Source organism: Musca autumnalis, unplaced genomic scaffold, assembly GCF_047663935.1.
Source record: "Musca autumnalis isolate F117 unplaced genomic scaffold, ASM4766393v1 scaffold_3, whole genome shotgun sequence".
In the NCBI taxonomy this organism is placed as follows: Eukaryota; Metazoa; Arthropoda; class Insecta; order Diptera; family Muscidae; genus Musca; species Musca autumnalis.
In genome coordinates, this window is record NW_027411866.1 from 34,332,534 (window position 1) to 34,345,909 (window position 13,376).

The 13,376-nt window shown below is 32.0% G+C and overlaps 1 long non-coding RNA gene across 4 annotated transcripts in view; it reads right to left on the bottom strand.

Moving 5' to 3' along the window:
• LOC141399816 (uncharacterized) overlaps positions 1-13,376 on the bottom strand; it is a 264,120-nt gene that overhangs the window by 123,756 nt on the left and 126,988 nt on the right. The window contains exon 4 of one of the 4 annotated variants that reach the window (XR_012411961.1): positions 9,693-9,707. The exons of the other annotated variants lie outside the window; for them this stretch is intronic. This is a non-coding gene — a long non-coding RNA (uncharacterized lncRNA). Of the gene's footprint in view, positions 1-9,692; positions 9,708-13,376 lie in introns of those variants that run through there. 4 annotated transcript variants of the gene reach the window in all.

The following is a 13,376-nucleotide window of genomic DNA, read 5'->3' on the forward strand; positions in this document are numbered from 1 at the left end:
GATGATTGTACGCCCATGGCGTCATTTCCCACCGTTGATAACATTTGTATCAGACTAAACGCCTATCTTATTGATCATGTTGAGTTTTTCCACTAATTCAACAGCCACACTTGATCTTCTATGAGCAGATCCCTTGATCTTCAATGGGAAGATTCCCTGATCTTCTATGAGCAGATCCCTTGATCTTCAATGGAAAGATTCCTTGATCTTCAATGAGAAGATCCCCTGATCATCTATGAGAAGATCCCTTTATCCCACGATTTTCAATGAGAATAAATTGAAGATGCCTTGATCTTCAACGAGAAGATCGCTTTATCTTCAATGAGAAATACCCATGATTTTCAATAAAAAGATATTTCTATCTTCAAAGATTCCTTGATCTTCTATCCTTCTATCTTCGTTGTGCAAAGATTTCTTGATCATCAATAAGAAGATAACTTTATCTTTGGTAAGAAGATCCCTTGATCTTCAATGAGAAGATGCCTTGAATTTCAATTAGAAGATCCCTTTTATGAGAAGATGTCTTGATCAATAATGAACAGATCGCTTGATCTTTAATGAGTAGGAGGATTGGGGAAATGAAGCTCCCACTGAATGTGCAAATACCCCAAAGACCTGAGTGGCACATTCGACAGCTTATTCCACAGCTATCTGTTATAAAAACTGAGATGTAGGAACAAGGTCCTCAGGTCCGTAGCCGGCAGGACATGGGGAGCAGACAAAGAAGCCCAGTTAAGCATATGCAAGGCGATAGGTCGACCTATGGTAAGCTATGCAGCGCCAGTGTGCTTTGCCATCGTAGGAGATACGCCATGGAAAACTTGAAAACCTGCTAAAATGCAGCCCTGAGAACCGCAGCTGGGTGTCTCTTCATGTTTTCAGTGGACCATGTGCATGAGGAGACTAAGATATTGCCGGTGCTTGAATGCCATTTAGTGGTTACGTTCCCCTCGCCCAGGCATTTCAGGAAAGATCATCATGATCTAGAGAGGGAGGTCCAAAGATAAAAACGATAAACTCTATATCAACCGATTTATCAGGCAGGTTTGAGGGATATTTATAATGAAGCATTCACCGAGGCTATAAGAGACTATCATATGAATAGTGTCCTTGGATATCACCAACTATCCGTGGCAGCGGAAGAACAACAGGTTTGTAGGTGCCCTAAAAATATTTTTAAAAATCCACGAGACTTTGTAGGTGGTATAAAAATATTTTTAAAAATCCACGAGACTTTGTAGGTGGTATAAAAATATTTTTAAAAATCCACGAGACTTTGTAGGTGGTATAAAAATATTTTTAAAAATCCACGAGACTTTGTAGGTGGTATAAAAATATTTTTAAAAATCCACGAGACTTTGTAGGTGGTATAAAAATATTTTTAAAAATCCACGAGACTTTGTAGGTGGTATAAAAATATTTTTAAAAATCCACGAGACTTTGTAGGTGGTATAAAAATATTTTTAAAAATCCACGAGACTTTGTAGGTGGTATAAAAATATTTTTAAAAATCCACGAGACTTTGTAGGTGGTATACAAATATTTTTAAAAATCCACGAGACTTTGTAGGTGGTATAAACATATTTTCAAAAATCCACGATACTTTGTAGGTGTTATAAAAATATTTTTAAAAATCCACGATACTTTGTAGGTGGTATAAAAATATTTTTAAAAATCCACGAGACGTTGTAGGTGGTATAAAAATATTTTTAAAAATCCACGAGACTTTGTAGGTGGTGTAAAAATATTTTTAAAAATCCACGAGACTTTGTAGGTGGTATAAAAATATTTTTAAAAATCCACGAGACTTTGTAGGTGGTATAAAAATATTTTTAAAAATCCACGAGACTTTGTAGGTGGTATAAAAATATTTTTAAAAATCCACGAGACTTTGTAGGTGGTATAAAAATATTTTTAAAAATCCACGAGACTTTGTAGGTGGTATAAAAATATTTTTAAAAATCCACGAGACTTTGTAGGTGGTATAAAAATATTTTTAAAAATCCACGAGACTTTGTAGGTGGTATAAAAATATTTTTAAAAATCCACGAGACTTTGTAGGTGGTATAAAAATATTTTTAAAAATCCACGAGACTTTGTAGGTGGTATAAAAATATTTTTAAAAATCCACGAGACTTTGTAGGTCGTATAAAAATATTTTTAAAAATCCACGAGACTTTGTAGGTGGTATAAAAATATTTTTAAAAATCCACGAGACTTTGTAGGTGGTATAAAAATATTTTTAAAAATCCACGAGACTTTGTAGGTGGTTTAAAAATATTTTTAAAAATCCACGAGACTTTGTAGGTGGTATAAAAATATTTTTAAAAATCCACGAGACTTTTTAGGTGGTATAAAAAAATGTTTAAAAATCCGCGAGACTTTGTAGGTGGTATAAAAATATTTTTAAAAATGCACGAGACTTTGTAGGTGGTATAAAACTATTTTTAAAAATCCACGAGACTTTGTAGGTGGTATAATAATATTTTTAAAAATCCACGAGACTTTGTAGGTGGTATACAAATATTTTTAAAAATCCACGAGACTTTGTAGGTGGTATAAAAATATTTTTAAAAATCCACGAGACTTTGTAGTTGGCATAAAAATATTTTTAAAAATCCACGAGACTTTGTAGGTGGTATAAAAATATTTTTAAAAATCCACGAGACTCTGTCGTTGGTATAAAAATAGTTTTAAAAATCCACGAGACTTTGTAGGTGGTATAAAAATATTTTTAAAAATCCACGAGCCTTTGTATGTGCCCTAAAAATATTTTTAAAAATGCACGAGCCCTTGTAAATGCCTTAAAAATATTTTAAAAAATCCACGAGCCCTTGTAAATGCCGTAAACATATTTTAAAAAATCTAGGAGACTTTGTAGGTGGTATAAAAATATTTTAAAAAATCCACGAGATTTTGTAGGTGGTATAATAATATTTTTAAAAAACCACGAGACTTTGTAGGTGGTATAAAAATATTTTTAAAAATCCACGAGACTTTGTAGGTGGTATAAAAATATTTTTAAAAATCCAGGAGACTTTGTAGGTGGTATAAAAATATTTTTAAAAATCCAGGAGACTTTGTAGGTGGTATAATAATATTTTTAAAAAACCACGAGACTTTGTAGGTGGTATAAAAATATTTTTAAAAATCCAGGAGACTTTGTAGGTGGTATAAAAATATTTTTAAAAATCCAGGAGACTTTGTAGATGCCCTAACAAATATTTTCAAAAATCCACGAGCCTTTGTGGGTGCCCTAAAAATATTTTTAAACCCCACGAGCCTTTGTCGATGCCATCAAAATATTTTTAAAAATCCACGAGACTTTGTAGGTGGTATAAAAATATTTTTAAAAATCCACGAGACTTTGTAGGTGGTATAAAAATATTTTTAAAAATCCACGAGACTTTGTAGTTGGTATAAAAATATTTTTAAAAATCCACGAGACTTTGTAGGTGGTATAAAAATATTTTTAAAAATCCACGAGACTTTGTAGGTGGTATAAAAATATTTTTAAAAATCCACGAGACTTTGTAGGTGGTATAAACATATTGTTAATAATCCACGAGCCTTTGTAGATGCCCTAACAAATATTTTCAAAAATCCACGAGCCTTTGTGGGTGCCCTAAAAATATTTTTAAGCCCCACGAGCCTTTGTCGATGCCCTGAAAATATTTTTAAAAATCCACGAGACCTTGTAGTTGATATAAAAATATTTTTAAAAATCCACGAGACTTTGTAGTTGGTATAAAAATATTTTTAAAAATCCACGAGACTTTGTAGGTGGTGCAAAAATATTTTTAAAAATCCACGAGGCTTTGTAGGTGGTGTAAAAATATTTTTAAAAATCCACGAGGCTTTGTAGGTGGTACAAAAATATTTTTAAAAATCCACGAGACTTTGTAGGTGGTATACAAATATTTTTAAAAATCCACGAGACTTTGTAGGTGGTATAAAAATACTTTTAAAAATCCACCAGACTTTGTAGGTGGTATAAAAATATTTTTAAAAATCCACGAGACTTTGTAGGTAGTATAAAAATATTTTTAAAAATCCACGAGCCTTTGTGTGTGCCCTAATAATATTTTTAAACCCCACGAGCCTTTGTAAATGCCCTAAAAATATTTTTAAAAATCCACGAGACTTTGTAGGTGGTATAAAAATATTTTTAAAAATCCACGAGACTTTGTAGGTGGTATAAAAATATTTTTAAAAATCCACGAGACTTTGTAGGTGGTATAAAAATATTTTTAAAAATCCACGAGACTTTGTAGGTTGTATAAAAATATTTTTAAAAATCCACGAGACTTTGTAGGTGGTATAAAAATATTTTTAAAAATCCACGAGACTTTGTAGGTGGTATAAAAATATTTCTAAAAATCCACGAGCCGTTGTAGGTGGTATAAAAATATTTCTAAAAATCCACGAGCCTTTGTAATGTCCTAAAAATATTTTTACAAATCCACGAGCCTTTGTAAATGCCCTAAAAATATTTTAAAAAAGCCACGAGCCCTTGTAAATGCCCCAAAAATGTTTTAAAAAATCCACGAGACTTTGTAGATGGTATAAAAATACTTTTAAAAATCCACCAGACTTTGTAGGTGGTATAAAAATATTTTTAAAAATCCACGAGACTTTGTAGGTGGTATAAAAATATTTTTAAAAATCCACGAGACTTTGTAGGTGGTATAAAAATATTTTAAAAACCCACGAGCCCTTGTAAATGCCGTAAAAATGTTTTAAAAAACGAGCCTTTGTAGATGCCCTAAAAAATATTTTTAAAAATCCACGAGCCTTTGTAGATGCCCTAAAAAATATTTTTAAAAATCCACGAGCCTTTGTAGATGCCCTAAAAAATATTTTTAAAAATCCACGAGCCTTTGTAGATGCCCTAAAAAATATTTTTAAAAATCCACGAGCCTTTGTAGATGCCCTAAAAAATATTTTTAAAAATCCACGAGCCTTTGTAGATGCCCTAAAAAATATTTTTAAAAATCCACGAGCCTTTGTAGATGCCCTAAAAAATATTTTTAAAAATCCACGAGCCTTTGTAGATGCCCTAAAAAATATTTTTAAAAATCCACGAGCCTTTGTAGATGCCCTAAAAAATATTTTTAAAAATCCACGAGCCTTTGTAGATGCCCTAAAAAATATTTTTAAAAATCCACGAGCCTTTGTAGATGCCCTAAAAAATATTTTTAAAAATCCACGAGCCTTTGTAGATGCCCTAAAAAATATTTTTAAAAATCCACGAGCCTTTGTAGATGCCCTAAAAATATTTTTAAAAATCCACGAGCCTTTGTAGATGCCCTAAAAATATTTTTAAAAATCCACGAGCCTTTGTAGATGCCTTAAAAAATATTTTTAAAAATCCACGAGCCTTTGTAGATGCCCTAAAAAATATTTTTAAAAATCCACGAGCCCTTGTAAATGCCCTAAAAATATTTATTAAAAAATCACGAGCCCTTGTAAATGCCCTAAAAATATTTTTAAAAATCCACGAGCCCTTGTAAATGCCCCAAAAATATTTTTACAAATCCACGAGACTTTGTAAATCCCCTAAAAATATTTAAAAATCCACGAGTCTTTGTAAATCCGCTAAAAATATTTTCAAAAATCCACGAGCCTTTGTATGTGCCTTACAAATATTTTTAAAAATCCACGAGCCTTTGTATCTGCCTTACAAATATTTTTAAAAATCCACGAGCCTTTGTAAATCCCCTAAAAATATTTTCAAAAATCCACGAGCCCTTGTAAATACCCCAAAAATATTTTTACAAATCCACGAGACTTTGTAAATCCCCTGAAAATATTTAAAAATCCACGAGCCTTTGTAAATCCCCTAAAAATATTTTCAAAAATCCACGAGCCATTGTATGTGCCTTACAAATATTTTTAAAAATCCGCGAGCCTTTGTACGTGGCATAAAAATAGTTTTAAAAATATTGAGATACTATATGGCTAAAATTTTTTACAAATATGTTCCCCGGTGTTTTGTCAGTAAAAGTTCAAAAGGAGGATTTTAGGTTACCTCCCGAAATAAACTTTCAAAGCGCCGATACTAATCAACGGTAATCTGTTTAAAGAAAGCAATTTTCCATTTGAAAAAGTTGGGGGGTTAGGTCGTTTGTGAAATTCTGCAATTTAATTCGCTTTAATTTAGATTTATTCCTGGGTAACAACTACGTTAAACAAAGAGCTCTGAGCCACCCCCTGAAATATTTTCTTTTTCACAAATAATTTGTTAACAATTTACACCAAAAATATGGGCAGGATTTTTTGGTGTGACTGCTGCTAGACATGTGTTCCCATTCTGCAATGTCTGTGGAATATTTAAACCTCCCATAGTCACACCCAAAATGTTTCGCCACAACCCCAAAGCGAACGATTAACAAGAGCAGGAACAACAGTTTTAATCAAATATGCCATTGTTCATTTTCATTTTTTCATTCCTTTCTTACTTTCCTTTCAAAAGAAAAAAAAAACAAGAACACCACAAAAAACACAACAATTTAAACCTTGTTGAGCCACGATTTGTTCAGACACGGTGTGCGGTGTTGCGTCAAGGATATTAATTTTTGTGCATTTGCTGGCAATGCAACAGCATGGTGAAATTACTAAGCACCATATCAGCTGAGGTGGGGAGGTCTACAATTCCACACACATATGCCTGGCAAAAGGATAAGCCACAGGATAGCAACATGATGTATGCATGCAGGTGGCCGCCATGGATATTGAGTCTTTTTGAATGGTTTGGAGTGGCAAAGAAAAGGAGCAATTCTAAACGATTTGCAAAATATGAATTGTACTTCATAACATGTATGAAAAGCAACAGACTTTTAAAGCTCAATCTAAGAGAAACAGGCAATGCTGGTTGTTTGACTGCCTGACTTCAAAACATTTGCATAAGTTAATTATTTGGCAGTTATATTCTGGGTAAGGTTTTAATTTTAATCAATTGAATTATCATTAGACACACAACAATCATTCCCGCTTGAAATTCCCCAGGCATTTTTTTTAAAGGATATTCCTTTCATTGACAAAATTGAATTGAAATTGATTAGAAGGGGGTGTAGGCAGTGATTTATTTTTTAATGGCATCGATAACTGGTGAAACAGAACGACAAAGGGCTTGTCATGTCGTTTTCGTAGCGTTTTCTTTGTAGCGTAGAATTTCAATTACTTTTTGTTCGGTTGTTCGCCATGCATGCAGTGTGCCATAAAATGTTAGAAGGGCCTTCGAACCGTAGCCGTACGTGCATTGTCTGGGAACAGACAATTTTGTGGACAGAATCCTCTGTCCGGGAAAAGAAAATTACCTAGACAGAATTCTCACAGAAAATTCTGTTGACAGAATCCTCTGTCTATGGACAGAAAATTCTGTAGACAGAATCCTCTGTCTATGGACAGAAAATTCTGTAGACAGAATCCTCTGTCTAAAGACAGAAAATTCTGTAGACAGAATCCTCTGTCTAAAGACAGAAAATTCTGTAGACAGAATCCTCTGTCTAAAGACAGAAAATTCTGTAGACAGAATCCTCTGTCTAAAGACAGAAAATTCTGCAGACAGAATCCTCTGTCTAAAGACAGAAAATTCTGTAGACAGAATCCTCTGTCTAAAGACAGAAAATTCTGTAGACAGAATCCTCTGTCTAAAGACAGAAAATTCTGTAGACAGAATCCTCTGTCTAAAGACAGAAAATTCTGTAGACAGAATCCTCTGTCTAAAGACAGAAAATTCTGTAGACAGAATCCTCTGTCTAAAGACAGAAAATTCTGTAAACAGAATCCTCTGTCTAAAGACAGAAAATTCTGTAGACAGAATCCTCTGTCTAAAGACAGAAAATTCTGTAGACAGAATCCTCTGTCTAAAGACAGAAAATTCTGTAGATAGAATCCTCTGTCTAAAGACAGAAAATTCTGTAGACAGAAAACACTGTCTAAAGACAGAAAATTCTGTAGACAGAAAACACTGTCTAAAGACAGAAAATTCTGTAGACAGAATCCTCTGTCTAAAGACAGAAAATTCTGTACACAGAATCCTCTGTCTAAGACAGAAAATTCTGTAATCCTCTGTCTAAAGACAGAAAATTCTGTAGACAGTATCCTCTGTCTAAAGACAGAAAATTCTGTAGACAGTATCCTCTGTCTAAAGACAGAAAATTCTGTAGACAGAATCCTCTGTCTAAAGACAGAAAATTCTGTAGACAGAATCCTCTGTCTAAAGACAGAAAATTCTGTAGACAGAATCCTCTGTCTAAAGACAGAAAATTCTGTAGAATCCTCTGTCTAAAGACAGAAAATTCTGTAGACAGAATCCTCTGTCTAAAGACAGAAAATTCTGTAGACAGAATCCTCTGTCTAAAGACAGAAAATTCTGTAGACAGAATCCTCTGTCTAAAGACAGAAAATTCTGTAGACAGAATCCTCTGCCTAAAGACAGAAAATTCTGTAAACAGAATCCTCTGCCTAAAGACAGAAAATTCTGTAAACAGAATCCTCTGTCTAAAGACAGAAAATTCTGTAGACAGAATCCTCTGTCTAAAGACAGAAAATTCTCCTCTGTCTAAAGACAGAAAATTCTGTATACAGAATCCTCTGTCTGTGGACAGAAAATTCTGTATACAGAATCCTCTGTCTGTGGACAGAAAATTCTGTATACAGAATCCTCTGTCTGTGGACAGAAAATTCTGTATACAGAATCCTCTGTCTGTGGACAGAAAATTCTGTATACAGAATCCTCTGTCTGTGGACAGAAAATTCTGTATACAGAATCCTCTGTCTGTGGACAGAAAATTCTGTATACAGAATCCTCTGCCTGTGGACAGAAAATTCTGTATACAGAATCCTCTGTCTGTGGACAGAAAATTCTGTATACAGAATCCTCTGTCTGTGGACAGAAAATTCTGTATACAGAATCCTCTGTCTGTGGACAGAAAATTCTGTATACAGAATCCTCTGTCTGTGGACAGAAAATTCTGTATACAGAATCATCTGTCTGTGGACAGAAAATTCTGTATACAGAATCCTCTGTCTGTGGACAGAAAATACAGAATCCTCTGTCTGTGGACAGAAAATTCTGTATACAGAATCCTCTGTCTGTGGACAGAAAATTCTGTATACAGAATCCTCTGTCTGTGGACAGAAAATTCTGTATACAGAATCTTCTGTCTGTGGACAGAAAATTCTGTATACAGAATCCTCTGTCTGTGGACAGAAAATTCTGTATACAGAATCCTCTGTCTGTGGACAGAAAATTCTGTATACAGAATCCTCTGTCTGTGGACAGAAAATTCTGTATACAGAATCCTCTGTCTGTGGACAGAAAATTCTGTATACAGAATCCTCTGTCTGTGGACAGAAAATTCTGTATACAGAATCCTCTGTCTGGGGACAGAAAATTCTGTAGACAGGATTTGGTCGCTCAGTGCGGGATAAGTTAAGAGCGATTAGTGAGTAGGAAGAATGCAATACAAGTCTTACATGATGGAGCAGTCTAATGACCACAATTACATGGAAGTAGCTTTATCACTGCTAAGAGGGAGGACTATTCTCCTATTTTGTTCTGGAACGAATTGCATGTCTTTATACAGACTCTTCTGTCTATAGACATTCGGTCTGTATACAGAAAACGATCTCGTCAAATAATTACATACCCGTAATTTCTCCATGTTTCGTATTTTTCTTAAAACTGGTTTACAGCTTACCTGAAATAAGAAGAAAAAATATATAATAATTATTGTACGATATATTGACAAATTAACTCTGCTGAATTACAAGGAAATTCGAAACAAAGTGGCATTTTTTAAAGTGGAATTTTTCACAAATATTGAATATTTTCTGAAATTCAGCTAGCTGAATATACCGCGAAATGCATTTTCTTCCAGTTTGTGTAAGAAATTTATTTCCAAAATATATTTTACTGCAATTCAGCTAGCTGAATATATGATAAAGTGCTTTATCTTGCATATTTATACCCGAAATCCAACTTAGAAATGTATTTTAATATTTGTTTTTGACAATTCAGCTAGCTGAATTGCAAAAAATTTGAATTATATCAACACATTTCATGATATTAATGCATTTATGCAATTTCACGGTAATTCAGCTAGCTGAATAGGTCTAGATAGATGATATATTAATAATTTTTACAGATATATATTTTTTTCGGACTTTGAATGCTATTCAGCTAGCTGAATGGAGTAGTAAAGCGTATTAAGGAATATTTTTTGTTAAATAAATTAATACCCCTAATTTCCTAACAATTCAGCTAGCTGAATTTGTTCGTATTTGTTAAATATCACAGTTTTATAGTCAACCAACAAAAATAAGGAACAAATCTTTTTTCGCACCTTACTAAGACTTTTTTATGGTAGTTAGCACTAAATTTGCAAAAAATTAAGAGATTTTTGAGAGCATTAAACTCTTTTGTGAAAGGCTTCATTAAGTAACGAAGCCAGGCAATCAATTTGCACCAAACAAAAGAAAGTCTGAGTTTATTGTGTATAATAAGCCAAATTTTGCAATGGTTTATAAGATGTCCAGCACTACCATAAAAAATCAACCTAAACTGTAGCTCTCTCCAATTCGCTTTGTTTATAGTCTCAAACCAACTTTTACATCAGCATTTAAAAGCGTTAAAACATAAAAGAGCATAAATATCTTAAGCAAAACAAAGCTATCGATTCAATAATGTCACAAGATCTTTCCTACTAAAATAACAAACGATACCACCTTCAGCTTACACCTTTTTAAGCAAATAGCTTCATTTGTTAAGAAAGCATCCATGAATGCGGAAGTGATCGGGAATTAAGAAAAAACAACCTTGAAACTAATAACATGAATTGGAGTGTTATAATTTCTTTGGCATTGACTTTGGCTTTGCCCTTTGTCGTGGCGGATAAACAAAAGTTGGCACAAATCTTAAATATCGGCATTAGTAATGTGGTGAAGCAAAATCTTTACAATGATGGTGGGTGTTGAAGTGTAATAATAACCAATTATGTGTAATTCAGTGAAATTTATACAAATTCAGCTAGCTGAATTGAAGCAAAAATGGAAAATAATAGTTATGGTGCAAGGAACACATTTAAAATGTATTATTTAACTAAATTCAGCTAGCTGAATTGAAACAAACATAGGTAATAATAGTCATGATTCAAGAAAAACAGTTCAAATTTGTTATTTAACTAAATTCAGCTAGCTGAATTCCAAAAACTAGACGCAAATAATGCATTCAGCTGTGCATCAGCCGAAACAGAAATATTTTAAAAAATTTTATTAGCTGAATTGGATTAAAATTTAATGCTAATGGATATGTTGAACTAAAATCCACAAAATTTATTCAAATAAACTAAATTCAGGTAGCTGAATTGAACCAAAACTGGATAATAATATTTATGTTGCAATGAAAACAATTAAAATATGTTATTTAACTAAATTCAGCTAGCTGAATTTCCCCAAATGTGTAAGAATCATACATTTAGCAATTTTGCAAAAAAGAATATAAATAAAATTATTAGATTTTAATGAATTCCTTCAACTTCAGCTAGCTGAATTGTAAAAAAAATGCATAATAATAATTATGGTACAAGGAAAAGTATTAAAATATGCGATTTAACTAAATTCAGCTAAGTGAATTCCAAAAACTGTACGCAAATCATGTATTCAGCTTTGCATCAAGCAAAATACAAAAATATATTTTAAAAAATTTTATAAACGTCTAGCTGAATTGTACTATAATTTAATACTAATGGATATGGTGAACTAAACTCCACAAATTCATTTAAATAAACTAAATTCAGATAGCTGAATTGAACCGAATATGGAAAATAATGGTTATGGTGCAATGAAAACTATTAAAATGTATTATTTAACTAAATTCAGCTAGCTGAATTACCCTAAATGTGTAAGAATCATACATTCAGCAATTTTACAAACAAGAATATAAATATATTTCCTAGATTTTAATGAATTATATTAAATTCAGGTAGCTGAATTGCACCAAAAATGCATAACGATAGCAATGGTGCAAGGAAAACTATTAAAATATTTGATTAAACTAAATTCAGCTAGCTGAATCCCAATAACAGTGCGTAAATCATCTGTGTCCAGAAATAGTACAAATATAGTTAATAGGTTTTAAAGAATTTTCATCATATCCAGCTAGCTGAATTCAACTAAAATTTTATACAAATAGATATGGTGCACTAAAATTTTGAAAGAAGCTAAATTCAGCTAGCTGAATTCCGATGAATTTGTGAAAATCAATATATAGAGCAAAAATGTGTATATATTTTCTAGATTGAAAAGAATTTGTCAAATTCAGCTAGCTGAATTGGCGAAAAACTTCGTGATGATAATTGTGTAAAGCATTTTATCAAATTCAGCTAGCTGAATTGGTCAAAAAGTGAGTGATGTTGGTTATGGTTCACTAAAATCAACAAATTTATTAAAATAAACTAAATTCAGCTAGCTGAATTAAGCAAAGGATTAGTATTTATGACCTTAAAATCAGAAGGTGTTGTGAAAAATATTTTTTTATCATATTCAGCTAGCTAATTTGCAATAAAAATATGTTTTTTATATTTCAAAAAATTTTATCTGAATTAAATGATTTTTTCAGCTGAATTGATGTGTAGATTTCACGAAAATTACCTATTTCTTTATAAATTACATATTCAGCTAGCCGAAGGGACAGAAAACATATCGTATTTATTTATTTTGCTCAATTAATTACTTTTTTCTAGCCATTTTGTAATAAAATGGCAATTCAGCTAGCTGAATATGTCTAAATAGCTGAAATACTAATACTTTTGAAACATACAAAAAATCGTTCTCACAATGGATGTTAATCAGCTAGCTGAATACTATAAAAATTGTAAAAAGGAATATTTATATAATATGCATGCAAAAAGTTTTATAGCCAACCAACTTCAAGATTAAATTTTCTAATTAATTTTTCCAAAAAGTAATAATCATCATTATTCAGCTAACTGAATTGACAAAAATCCTGAAGTATGTTATTATTTGTACTCGATAAATGTGATTATTCATTTTACATAATACCTTTGAAATCTTAATGAAAATTAAATATTCAGCCAGCTGAATTGATGAAGAACTGTAATTAATTCCACGTTCTATGGAATACCATTGAAAAATTAACAAAAATTGCATATTCAGCTAGCTGAATTGATATAAAGATAACAAATATGCCTACTCTATATAATACAATTATAATAGTAACTAACATTTCATATTCAGCAAGCTGAATTGACGAAAAACTTTAAATAGTTACATATTCTGCATAATTCCATTGAAATCTTAATTAAAATCACATATTCAACTAGCTGAATTGATAAAGAACTTTAATTAAT